Below are 14302 nucleotides of genomic sequence, written 5' to 3' on the forward strand. Positions count from 1 at the left end.
TAATTAACAGAAATTATTTTAATAGTTTTAATTTGTTAATAATAACAACACTGACTAGAATAGAATATAAAAACAATAATAAAGTGTGTTTTTCTTAGATCTTTAAGTGTGCCGTAAATGTGAGATGAGAAACAGTCAAAAAGAGCCTCCACTTCATTGTGATTGCCTTATTATCCTGTCAATTACATAATGTCCATCTATCATGTTCGCAACTGCTCAGAAAATGGTGCAGTTGATTAAATGGTGCAGAGTGGTTAAACTGGTGGAAATGGATAGACTAATTACAGAGTTAACAACTCATCTATTCGGAAATCAACACTTTTTGTCATGTACTGCACAAATTTGAAAAGAACCTGAAATTACTTCAAATAATCTGTAAATGAGGCCTCGTGAATCTGGAAGCATCTTCTCATTTCTGTCTCAGTCTACATTGGCGACTGTTCTCGAGGTAGTTATTGATCAAATATCAATTCCCCAATACGAAACAATCACCACCACTCCTTACCCCTGGCCTTTAGAGCTTTCTGGTCAGGAAAACAATTTTCAATAAAAAAAATAGTGTACACCAGACGGTTATCAAATTGAGATGAAAGTGCAGTGGAATCACTATAAGCAAGGGAAAAATCAAAACCAAAGCAAAAGCAAAAGCTTTTTTCTGATGTTTTAAGAGTACCGCAAGAATATCCAGACACAACGGAGAGAAGTGAGTGAGGAGAGAGACAAAGGAACTGGAAAAGAAGCAACGTCTCAATGCCATATGCCAATCAATAAATTATTCATGTGGGACAGAGTCTGGGACTCCCTCTCAATCACTGCACAAACACTCACACACATACCTGCACACTTATCTGGCTACAATGGGGGGGAAAAGACCTAGATTTATTTTCACACAATACTGACACATTGAGTCACACTCAGAGAGTGACGTCAGAGACTGCTGTTCCAGTCCACTTTTAGACACGCACTTGCGAACTTCCCTAAGCACTTCCCCTCAGGGGAATTCCTGCCGCCATTTTGAAGTGCGTACCACTTCGTGAAGTGGACGAGGGAAGTTTATATGACCCTCGTTCCCTCGATTTTGACTGAGGGAGCGAGTCTACTTCATATGTACACTTCAGGCACCTATATGTCCCACAATGCAGTACGATTGTGACGTCACCACAGAGCTTGTCTAATCACCACCACAACAAACAACTCTATGATATATTAATTATATATTTTTTTATTTAAAACAACCCAAACACACCTATATACATTTGGATGCTGCATTAAACAAATTCTTAAAGGGAAATTTGTTTTTAATAATAAATCAACTCCATAGCTGATTCCAAGTGATCAACGGCTTAGGACGTTCCAATTCAGCCCATTGCAGTTTCCGCCAGTAGTGGGCACTCGTGCAACGTAAGCAATGACGCACATCCGAGTGAACGAGATGGAGGGAAGTTAGCGAGTGAAGGGCATGACAATTTTGGACTGGAACGCAGCCCTAGACTGGATGTGCCAGCTTACAAACCACCTCTTACTTCACTATAACACATGATCAGTGAGCACAACCATGAGCAAGTCAACAGTTTACTGAACAACTTGCATGGCTCTGTGTTGTGTCCACACAGAATCATATATGACACATCCATGATTTATCAACTATTTATAGTCATAGCTATAATTAGAACAATGGATTTTTGCTTTGATTTTGATTTTTGATGTTTGATATAACAGATGTTTTTTAGTCAGCTGGAATTTTCTCAAGCTAACATCTCAGCATATTACAGCAGTTGTTGCTCCAATAGAATAGAATAGAATAGAATAGAATAGAATAGAATAGAATAGAATAGAATAGAATAGAATAGAATAGAATAGAACAGAATAGAAATTTTCTTCCTCAAGTGTGTCATAAATGTGATGGGAGAAAAGGGCAAGATACAGGCAAAAGGTCATGAGGAGGAGCCTCTACGTCACTGTTATTGGCTAATTATCCAGTCAATTACATAATGCTCGCCTATCATGTTAATTCACAAGTGTTTTTTCATTTAGCTGACATTTTGAAAGTTAATCTCTCAGCATGTTGCTAGCTGATTAGCTTGTTAGCTTAGCCTATATACCTGTTTATGCACCTGTTAAATAACACACTTAAACACATTTATACATTTTTGTTTAGTCAATAATTACAAACAACTACCCCTTGAAAACAGGCAGAGCCAGTTGTTTGACACAGACGGCACAAGCAACATCGACCACATGTGATACAACTGTAACTTTATGCAATTGCGTAGTGACTTAATAAGGTGACTACCAATGGGTGTGAAGGCACTGGAGCTCGCATTATCTATTTCCTGTGAGATACTGAGTTTATTTGACTGTTATATGTCTTCACTCACTACAGAAAAATTATGAATAAAACTGTAAAGAAAACAACTACTTCTCAAAAAATCTTTTGTGGAAGATTGTTGAGAGGTTTGTGACTAATATTTACAAATTAAACCAAGAGCTTGCATTTATGCCCTTTTATAGCGAGCATGGGAAAGGCAAAAATCAATGAAAAAAATGTAATGAAACAAATGTCCTGACAAATTTATCCTTATTCTCCATCACTCTACTATTCTCCATCACTCTACTAGTCTCTCAGTGATTATCATATAAATGCTATTCCCTATTATGCTATTTTAAAGTTTCCTAAAGTTGTTTTGGAGTCTCCTAAAACAGGTTTACATGCATCAAAGGCCAAAAAACTGTTTAATTTCCTCATAATATACATTTACACATCACCACATTTTCAATGATTCTCAAACGACTCGTCAGATGAATCAATCTCTCTAAATCCTACCTTTCCTCAAGCTTCTCTGCTCTGATTGGCTAGACAGCTCAGTCTGTTGTGATTGGTTTACCGCATACAGCGTGCGTCGAAAACAAAAACGGCCATTGCCATAACAACGTCATCTGTCCTGAGGCTTCCTACACCGTAAACTGAACACAGTAACGAACAATGACGTCGTTTTTACCATATCAATGCGAGCGCGAATCCGATGATGAAACACTGGAAGAACTAGTTATTCAACCTGAACCTCCATCGCAAGGACGACTCGAGCAGGACTCAGTGTTTCTCATTGATAAACTACTCAGTTTGAGGTACATTATGAGATGTTGCAACTGTAATACCTCACCATCAGCATTAACAAGTGCATGTCCATCAACAAACTGATTATTTTACTTGTACTCATTTATTTACCGAGTATTTTTGTAATATATTGCGGTGAACACGTGGAAACTGTGTCAATAACAGTGCATGTATGCAATGTATATATTAGCCGAGCTCTATCGTGAATGACTGATGTAACATAAACGTTGGTAAAACAAATCTTGCTCCATGCTTAATCTTTCCTCAAAGTAGTGAGAATGACAGACAATCTGCATTTATAGACAGGTATAGGTAATAGTGGCCCACAACTGATCAGCAGAAGTATTTCAGTAAGACAGTAATAATGTGAGTTAACCAGTTAGCAGGAGACCTACACAATATAAAACTCAAAACTAAGTATTTTGAACACCATCTTTCAAGAGCAAGCGGTTTGCGAATCCTGCATTGAACTCCGAGATTTGAGAAGCAGTCGTCAGTGAAATAAAGGGAACACAGCAAAAGTTTAGGATTATACTGCTGTGGTATTGTGGTAAAGATTAATTTTCACCACTGATTCTTCACATGCTCATCCTTTGGCAGTGAAAAAAAAAAAAACTGGCTTTACCTTCACATTGTTGAGCACAGTGTATTCTCGACATGATGCTATCCAGCATCCACAGGAATCAGCTGCATGTTTGAGGTTCAAGTTTTCGCTGGTGTCTGCGCACGCAATAAGTAGGTGGGCAATATGCTAATGTTTCGTCTTGACGTTACTACGAAACGGCTTATGACTCGTTTGAAAAACAATTCATTTCATTGACTCAGAGTCGACTCTTACTTTTGAAAGACAATTAACTTTATATTCGGTGCACTTTCAGATTTAAAACTTTGCAGGATGTGTTCATTCACTTAGAGCTATGTTACACACTACATGAAAGGTCATTTTCAAAAATCCATAATAGGAGCCCATTAATAGCATATTGAGGAGCAGAAATTGTTGCAAGTTCTCAGTAGCATCAAACTGTCTCACTTTTTGTCCATTTTGCAGAAAATGTCAGTCGCTGAAATTTATTAGTACATTCCTACATGCTAGTAAATAAATATTAATGAAAAATTATGAATGAAGCTTGAATTAATTAAACTGAACCCAAAAAAATGAATCAAAAGCTAATGCATGTCCCCTTTAGACATGTATCCTGTTGACTATAAGTAACATTACACCCGCATGTCAACTAACTTACATTAGGGCATTAGTTCAGTATTAGTAGATTGTTAGGGGTACGGTTAGGGTTAATAGAATAAGGGGTTAGTAGTATATTAGTTGATATACTTGCAAAGTGACTTATAGTCAGTAGAATGTCTGTTTTGAGACCACAAGTTTTAGTAGACATTTAGCAGTCTAATACTCTAATGAGAGTTAGTTGACATGTAACCATTACTTATAGTCAACAGAATGTCTAAAGGGAACCATCAAAATAAAGTGTTACCGGAAGCAGCAGGAAGAAAGGAAAGGAAAAAAGAAAGAATGACGCAGCAGGATTGGAAGAGGGGAAGAGAAAAGCCATTACAGCATCTTAAGAGAAGAAGACTCCCATCTATATTTCATAACACAAAACAGTCCCTAACATCAGACATCAGCAGTGAGGCTGGCACGACTTCAAAACTTGATCCAGAGTTCAACTTTTGCCTACAAGATACATATTGGTATTCAATGAACATAAAGAACAATGGAATGCAATGACCCTTTTGGGCATTGATTGCTTTATGATATTTTACTTGTGATCCAACGAGGACAGTGGCAATGTTTTTACATTGCTCAAGGCCAAGGGATCAATGTTGGGACCTCAGGGAGGAATTGCACAACATTTTGGTTAAATAAAGGTGTTTAAATCCATTTTTGCCATAATATATTTTGCTGATCAAGCCCTTCATGATTAGTTAATGAGCAAACAGAGTCAAATAATCCAATAATGGACTGTACCAAGTTGCAAGTAGGGGATCTGTAAACAGTGGTGGTCCAAGCATGTGGGCTGGACTGAATAAATGAACAAAGGAATGTGGATTATTGACTGCTAACACATCACTGCTCACATTTTAACAAAAGGTCAAGGGCATGGAATATTTAGAGGATATTTGGCATATCCTGCACTGAAATGTAATGCAGATGGGCACAAGCCCAAGACTTCTCAATGGCCCATTGGGTGTGAGAGTGCTCTACACTGTATTTTAAACCCACATTTCAATCAGAGTATTGAGTGGAGAGCAAGGCAATGCCCAGAGTAAAAGCCCCAATGATGACAACAAGAGCGATCATATTCCACACACACTGTCTTGAATGAATGGATGGCTGTGGGGGGAGGGAGAGAGAAAGAGAGGTACAGCGTGAGAGGAAAGGGAGGGCTGAGGTGAGTGAGTTCAGTGAAATCTGTGGATTTTTGTGGTGATACAAGAATATACCGCATATAACCAACTACACAAATGATGATATAATGTTACATTTGATATACAGTGGGGTCCAACAGTCTGAGTGAAGAGTAGTGCTACTATTTTGATTTTCTTCATTTAATGCAAATGCTTTCATTATATTATCAGCATATAATTGAATTGAAATTTTAGTGCAAACTTAATTTTTGAGAAAACGTACATGAATTTTAAAATGTCTTGGTGTGTATTTGGTATGTGCTTGTAGCTTTACAGCATGAACTGCACAAGTTATTCACATGGTCAAATTTACTTTAATTTGACTTTTGTAATTTAAAAAATTTCTTATTTATTTTATGTCATTACTTTTATTTATTAAATATAATTTAAATATATAAAGTAGTGCAGGGCAACAATTAATCGCTTCCAAAATAAAAGTTTGAGTTTACATAATATATGTGTGTGTGTGTACTGTGTGTAAATATTTTGTATATAAAAATATATATTTAAAAATGTATATATTTAAGAAAAATGTGTATAATTATTTTGTATATACACACACACATGCATGTATATATTTAAGAAAAATGTGTTATCTATATATAATATATTTATATTTATATATAATATAAATAGTGTAAAAAGATATATTAAATTATTAAAACTTATACATATACGTTTCTTTAAATTTATACATGCATATGTGTGTATTTATATATACATAATAAACACAGTACACACACATATATAATGTATATACTTTTATATAACACAAACTTTTAATTTGGATGCGATTAATCGCGATTAATCGTTGTCCAGCACTAAAATAAAGTATAATTTAAAGTAGATTTAAATATTTTTTTTAATCCCAGGTTTTAAACGGCGTTTCAGACTAGTTATCTTAAACATTTCTCATTTATTTTATGCCATTATATTAAATATTTTTATTTTAATATTATATTTACATGTTTTTGTTTATTTCGAGATTTCTATTCCTGATTTTGAATGCTAGTCTCAGACTGGACTCCACTGTATTTTTCACTGATATAACCTTTAATCAACCCGCACACATTCAGTGGTGTGAAAAAGACCCTTTCCACCACACACCCCCTTGCCAAGGTCATACAAACCAGCTGTACATTTGATAAAATACAGCGAAAAATGGCTGAGGCAGACTTTACACACCAGCACAACCAACAGGGTCAGTGGGACACGGAGGCCGACCATTCTCAGCCTGTCTGTCTACAGTGCAGACCATTAGAGGCCATGATTCTCCATCCATACTACCCAGTTGCTTCCACATTAAATGTTTAGTGTCCGCAAAGCATCAAGTTTGAAAGCAGATAGTGCTGTGTGATTGGTTCTATATCCATCATTTTTTTTGGACTTGAACTTAAAGGAATATCCTGATGGTTAATACAAGATATTTTATACTTTTTTAAAAATGCACTGAACAGTCACACACTTCCTTTAATAGACATGATGTGATGCCATGACAATTTTAGCACAATCCGGCAAGGTGACAGTAAATAAATTGTGTAATATCACAATTAAATGTGTTGATTAACCCTTCCAATTTCAATAAAAGCTTCATGCTGTAATAATTCAAACATTTTTTGATTGTACAGCCAAGCATTTGTATATTAGAGCATCACGTTCACATTCACTCAGTCCAGCAGCACATGTGAATAAGGTCCATTACAGCCGGACCACAGGCGAGCGGGAGATGCAAGAACAATTCCCATGACATTCCCAGTACACCTTGCAAGCCGGCATGTTATAGTGATCTCATCTCTTTCAAAACAGCCTTTTCCGCTGCTGTGACTCTAATTGGAGAGAATCCTCAACCATTGTCTCAAGCGCATTACATCATGCCTGTCTTTGCCTCTCTCTCTCTCTCTCTCTCTCCCTCCCTCCTCTCTCTCTCTTTTCTTTTCTCTCTGTCAGTGTCTTCCATTGATCTATACAGCTTTTCCCTGTATGAGATATGAAAGATTATCATCAGTTCAACAGAACATACTTGCATTCATTCATTAATTCATTCATGCATTCATTCATTCATTGATCTCTGTTACTACAGCAAAACCTCTCACATCTGTTGGAAGTTTCCTGTCACTAAACGGGCATTTCCAAATCACCTTGAGAATGGTGCACAAAGAATATTGCATGTACACATAAGTAAGACACAATGACTGTTGTGTTGTACTGTGCATGCTGTCTTATACTCACTGTTCACTATGCAATATCAATGACAGCTGCAATCTAAGCGCGAGCGCACAGCTGCTCCAATCATCCGATTCACTACAAGGAAGCTTCACTGGCCAAAATCAGCACTGGTCCGGAGAAACCCGCATGAATATCCACCGCTGGCATCCTCAGAAACCTGATACTGTCCCGTATATCGATGACATTTTGATTTCCAGATATGACCATTAGTAATAAAATGGCACGTTAAGGATTCAGCGGCGAGAGCAGCGGTGGTTGGTAGAGACCATTGTTCAAGAAAAGAGGGGGAGTTCGCTTCTGTCTTAAAGTTGCAGCTTTCCAACAAATAGTAGGAGCCTCCGTTCGTTTCCATATTTACGTAAGCACAATGTTTTGTGTATTTTATTTAACATTTTGGAACACTTAAAACATTTAGAAAACATCGTCTTATTTATGTTACCCGAATCCACCATGACATAACTCCATAAAAATGACTGATACACATAAAACACCTATGCAAACACTGCAAAAGTGAATGTTTCAGTGTGTGTTTGCACCAACTAGGCTACTGTTGGACAAAAGCGAAAACCACAGAACCAAATGTTGTAAAGATTCTCGATGGCAGAGGCGAAATGATAGACAAACGAAGTCGTTCAGTGACTACATAGTTAAGTCAGTAGGTGGCGATAAGCGATCACTGTTTATTATGAGTCATTTTTTAATCGTTCGAACTTCGACGATTCATCAAACTAACGACATGCAACTCGGTATGCAGATCCGTGTTCATGCCATTGCCACGGATAGCTGAAGCTCAAAATTTACATGGATACACATATTTTTGTTGTTTTTTATAAATGTTATAAAATCCTTAAGTCCTTCTCTAATGGCTGACAAATATATGACTTTAATAAACTGATACTTTTTTTCAGAATTCATTGATGAATAAAAAGTTAAAAAGAACAACATTTATTCAAAAGAGAAATCTTTTAACAATATAAATCTTTAAAAAAAAAATCAATTTAACACATCCTTGCTGAAAAAAGTATTAATTTTTTTTTTTTATTAATAAATTACTGACCCCAAACTTTTGAACGCAAGTGTATATTGTTACAAAATGTTTCTATTTTAAATAGACCAACAGAAAAAAACACTTTGGAAGATTTGGTTTGTTTGACTAAAATCCACAGCTGAGACCAAGAACTGGCATTTATGCCTTTGCAGTGAGTATGGGGAACATAAAACCAATATACAAAATATGGAATAAATGTACTGACTGTACTTTCTCACTTTAGTCACTGTGATTAAAAAAAATATTTTGACATTAAGTTGCATATTGTAGAAAATAAATATTTTAGTATGCTTAAAAAAATCTGCAAATGTTATAAGTTCTCCGTATAGCATCAAACTGCCTTAATAATTTTTGTCCACTTTGCATAAAATGTCATTTGCGGGAACTTTATAAGCACACAGTCTCTTGATAAAATGTGGCTCCAGGGAGCACTACACCACAGATCATAAAGCACCACAGAGTAATGAACAATTAAGCAAAATATGTCAAGTTAGGAGTGACTACAGAAGGAAACAGACCTGGTGCAGCTAGAATGTCCCTCCTTTTTTGGACAGATGTTCTTTATGGACAGATGTAAGAGACTATAGAGATGCAGTGTGTGCAGTGTCACTCCCACAGGGAAGACCTTAGGCTGGCGGGCTTGTCGCTGTCCATGGTGCTGCTCCAGTGAGAAGCCAAGCACTGCTGTCCACGGTCATAACAGTGAGCTGAGCCTAAATAAGAGCCGACAACCAAACATAAACCTGGGCATTTCAGTCATGTTTAAAATAAAAACATGTTTATCCTTTCCTAGTTTAATATGCCAAAACATCTATAAGCCAATCACAAGTAGATTTATCATAGAGTGTAAACACTGCGTTTACATGGACCCTAATAATCCGATTGTAATCGGACTAGTAGCAAAGTGGAATTTGTGCAGTGGAAATTGGCTGATGTAACCTAAGTGAGTAGGATCTTGGATAATGATAACCAATAGCTTTTTAATAGCTATTAATATCCCATTGCGCAAACATGTCACATTAAGGGAAGTAAAATGGGTTGTGAAAGCCATTTCATGTTGACTTCAAATGTTCCCTATAGGGACCAAGTGATCATGGTTGTGATGAGCTGAACTCTTGTGGCAAGGGACAAACTCCTTAAAGAGAGAGAGAGAGAGAGAGAGAGAGAGAGAGAGAGAGAGAGAGCGAGAGCTGAGCTGTCACTGAGGTGCGCTGCATCAACAACACTATGTTGTACTTCTCTCTTGAGTCACTGAAAATAACTATCACATCATATCTTTACACATACTGTAGTAATTTCCTCTTGTAAGGATAATATCATCTCAGGTAGTAACTTGATGTAAATGGCTTCACATTTTTTATATTATATCTGTACATATATTTTGTACAAATAAATAAAAATAAACTGCCTTTGAAAAAAATTTCAGTGATTTGAGTGACTAAATTCCACAGCTGGGGCAGAGAGGGGGGAAAACAAAGCTGGAAGGACAGACAGATATATAGATGAGATTTTGTAAGTTTGACAGTAAAGACATGTATAATGTCACAAAAGGTTTCAAAGAATCAGTTTCCACAAAAATATTAAGCAGCACAAATGTTTTTAACATTAAAAATAATAAAATATGTCATCAATAATAATGTTTCTTGAGCAGCATATTAGAATGATTTCTGAAGGATCATGTGACACTGAAGACTGGAGTAATGATGCTGAAAATTCAGCTTTGTCATCAGGAATAAAATAAAAAATGTAAATATATTACAATAGAAAACACTTACATTAAATTGTTTTGTACTGTTCTTACTGTATTTCTAATCAAATAAATGCAGCCTTGGTGAGTGTACATTCACCGGCAACCTTTTTTTAGGTGCACCTTTCTAGAATGGGGATGGACCCCATTTTGCCTTCAGAACTGCCTTAATTCTTGGTGGCAAAGATTCAACAAGGTGCTGGAAATATTCCACAGAGATTTTGGTCCATATTGACATGATGATAGCATCCCATTGCTGCAGATTTGTCGGCTGCACATCCATGACATGAATCTCCTGTTCCACATCCCAAAAGTGCTTTACTGGCTTGAGATCTGGTGACTGTGGAGACCAATTGAGTATAGTGAACTCATTATCATGTTCAAGAAAGATGATTTGAGCCTTGTGAGCTTCCTGCTGGAAGTAGCCATCAGAAGATGGTACACTGTGGTCATAAAGGGATGGACATGGCCAGCAACAATACTCAGGTAGGCTGTGGCATTGAAAAGATGTTCAGTTGGGACGAAGGGGCTCAAAGTGTGCCAAGAAAATATCCCTCAATCCATTACACCACCATCAGCAGCCTGAACCATTGATACAAGGCAGGATGGATCCATGCTTTCATGTTGTTTATGGCAAATTCTGATGCTATCATCTGAATGGCGCAGCAGAAATCGAGACTCATCAGACCAGGCAACGTTTTTCCAATCTCCTATTGTCCAATTTTGGTGTCCCGTGTGAATTCCAGCCTCAGTTTCTTGTTCTTAGCTGAAAGGACTGACGCCCACACGGTGTGTCTTCTGCTGCTGTAGCTCATTTGCCTCAAGGTTTGACACGTTGTGCATTCAGAGATGCTCTTCTGCAGACCTCGGTTGGAACGAGTGCTTATTTGAGGTACTGTTGCCTTTCTATCAGCTCAAACCAGTCTGACCATTCTCTGACCAGTCTGACCAGCTGATACTTAGTGTGAACTTCAGCAGATCCTCTTGACCATGACTGCATCAGAAACTGCATACTTCCCTACTATATAGTAAGTGAAAAACAGTATGTGACAAAAGAAGTATGTCCGAATTCACAGTACTCATAAAAGCGTAGACAAAAAGTACCCGGATGATCTACTTCTTCTGGCGAGATTCTGAAGTGTGCATATGATGGACACTTTAATATCCCATGAGGCCACAGGAGAGGATTTGTGTATGGCAGTGAAGCGACATACATGAGATAATGACAGCAAGGCGAATGTAGTACGTCCGGATTACATTCATACTACACGCACTCATATAATATATAGAACATACTTTTTTAGCGGTCATTTACTTATTCAAAATAAGTACCAACTCAAGAGAGAATGCAATTTCGGACACAGCACATGACTACATGCCTAAATGCATTGAGTTGCCATATGATTGGCTGATTAGATATTTGTGTTAATGAATAGTTAAACAGGTGTACCTAATAAAGTAGCCGATGACCTTGTCCTTTTGTGATGAAAGAAGTTCATACTGGTTCAAGATGACTTGGATGATTAAAAGGGCAGAAGTGTCAAAAAAAATGCATCTCTTTAAAACATCCTCCAGTCCTGCCAAAGATATTCAGCCTTTAGAAATGCTGATGCTAAAACAGAAAATCTGAATATTAATAAACATGGAACAGTCGCACATTAGGTCGAGTTTCGCTTGCTTTGAGAGTCTGAATACTGCATCTAGGGTTTTTAAAGATCAAAGTGAATGTGTTTTATCAAGCTTGACATTTACTCCAGCCTTACAAGCTCTTTTTAAGGTTTCACATTTGTAGCGGTATCGTGCTGTATCGTCTAATTCCTGCTCAGCTTGAGCAAATTCCTTGCTGATTTCACACCAGTGACTCAGGTTACCGAAACACAAATCGACATATGACTAGTGTGTGAGAGGAGAGAATAGATAAGCTCTTGTGATTTCTGTGAGGTCTGTAAAGGACATCTCCGTGTTTTGAATGCGTGTGTTTGATGCGGTGAAGAGGTGCGGATGAACTAGGCCGGTGTTTGAGAGCTGTTGGAGAGGGATTACGAGACCCTACTTCCTGATAAACCATTGTATCTGTGTCATCCCAGCGGAGGCCAAGTTATTACATGACTACTACCATGTAAACTCCTCATAAAGCTGTGTAGTAACGTTGTTTACTGCCCTTCATCACAGTGATGGATATCATAAGGAACAGGGCAATAAAACTAGCAATTCAAAATTACAACAATAATAATTAGTGAAATAAAAACTAGAGCGTGTCTTATTATTTTCATTTGTGTTAAAGTTTGATGGGTGCTCTATATAAGGCTGCTCGAATGAGCTGTTAATAAATTCAGGTGATTTGTTATCTAACACTTTAAACCTGTGTGGAAAGGATTAATTCCACTGTTGCTAATCCAATTTTCTGGATTATACAACATTAATGTAAATCAACACTCACACTCTGCATAATAATCACATATGAAACATCATGATATCCTTCAGGGGGCAAATTGGTAATTTAAGATGCTTGTTGAGATTTTTAATATTTTGATGAAAATGGTGGCCAGCAGCTGAACAAACCCCTAAATATTAAACTTAAGTGTGTAACTTGTTCATGCAACAGACATTAAAAATATCTCAAACCATGCACTCTGTTGAGCAGAGGTGTGCTATTGCCATAAAAGTAATACAATATATTTCCCTTATAGTTTGAATAGAACATAGATGTGTACACATTTTAGTTTGAACATATCATGAATTAGTCACATGGCATTTTACAACCTGAACAGAACTTGCCTTAAAGGTAAATTTTTCAAATATTTTAAAAGACTTACTGACATTGACACAATCATATATATTATAGGAAATCATAGGAGAGATATATTCAAATCATTATATGTTCAAAGTGCTTTGTATTGTTTTTTTGTTTTTCTAATAGATCTGGGAAAATTAAATATCTTTGAACCAAAATTGTAAATGCACAAAAAATATGTTTAGGCTGTGAAAGACATGGGAATTAGCTGAGTAAATGGTTCACTCATAACGCACAAAAAGCGACTCACTGGTGTAATGATGTTGCCAGAAAGAGCCATAAAAAAAAAAAAAAGCAAATTAATCTTTTTGGTGAACAGATTAAGAATAAAAAGATTTAAAAGAGACTGGGATGAATCAAAATCCCCACCACTAGTGCCGTACATATTGAATTTAATCGTCTGCTGCTGCATACAGAACTCAGAAATAATCATTGTCCCTAAATCATATAGAACAAACTTCACATCATCCCAATATACAATCTTCAAAAAATGACTGAAAACACACCTCTTCTGAGGAGATTTGATGAACTAACTAGTATTTTTGCACTTTACACTAGTATTGTACAACTCTAATTGCATTATACTTATTTGAAAGCCAATCTGGATAAAAGTTTCTGCTAAATTAATAAATGTAAATGCTAAAAACCACCTCAAGAACAAATCAGCACACAAACACTGGAAGTGTTGCTAGGGTGTTTAAATGTACAAATAAACAATAGTACAGCTTTCATTCTCATATCAATGCAGAAAATACCCTTTCCCATCTTGACTCACACAAGACTTGAATCACAATAGAACAGCATTAGATCTAACAAATCTCTTTGACTATAAGCATTTAGAAACGACAAGCATCCAGCGATATAAAAAAGTTATATTGTGCGTTTGTTACCTTAAAGTTCCATCTAATTTATTACCAAAAAATGGGGGTCTGGTCATAAAGGGTTTGGTCT

The 14302-nt window shown here is 36.7% G+C and overlaps 1 protein-coding gene and 1 long non-coding RNA gene across 2 annotated transcripts in view; one reads left to right on the forward strand and one right to left on the reverse strand.

Moving 5' to 3' along the window:
• ppfia2 (PTPRF interacting protein alpha 2) overlaps nucleotides 1-7994 on the reverse strand; it is a 160724-nt gene extending 152730 nt beyond the window's left edge. Inside the window, exon 1 of the mRNA XM_082168192.1 lies at nucleotides 7766-7994. The gene's annotated coding sequence lies outside the window, so the exon portion shown is untranslated. The remainder of the gene's footprint in view (nucleotides 1-7765) is intronic.
• Nucleotides 1-14302, forward strand: part of LOC309497907 — an 82396-nt gene that overhangs the window by 33202 nt on the left and 34892 nt on the right. The window lies entirely within an intron of this gene.

The sequence above is a fragment of the Leuciscus leuciscus genome (assembly GCF_965113295.1).
Source record: "Leuciscus leuciscus genome assembly, chromosome: 4".
Classification (NCBI taxonomy): domain Eukaryota; kingdom Metazoa; phylum Chordata; class Actinopteri; order Cypriniformes; family Leuciscidae; genus Leuciscus; species Leuciscus leuciscus.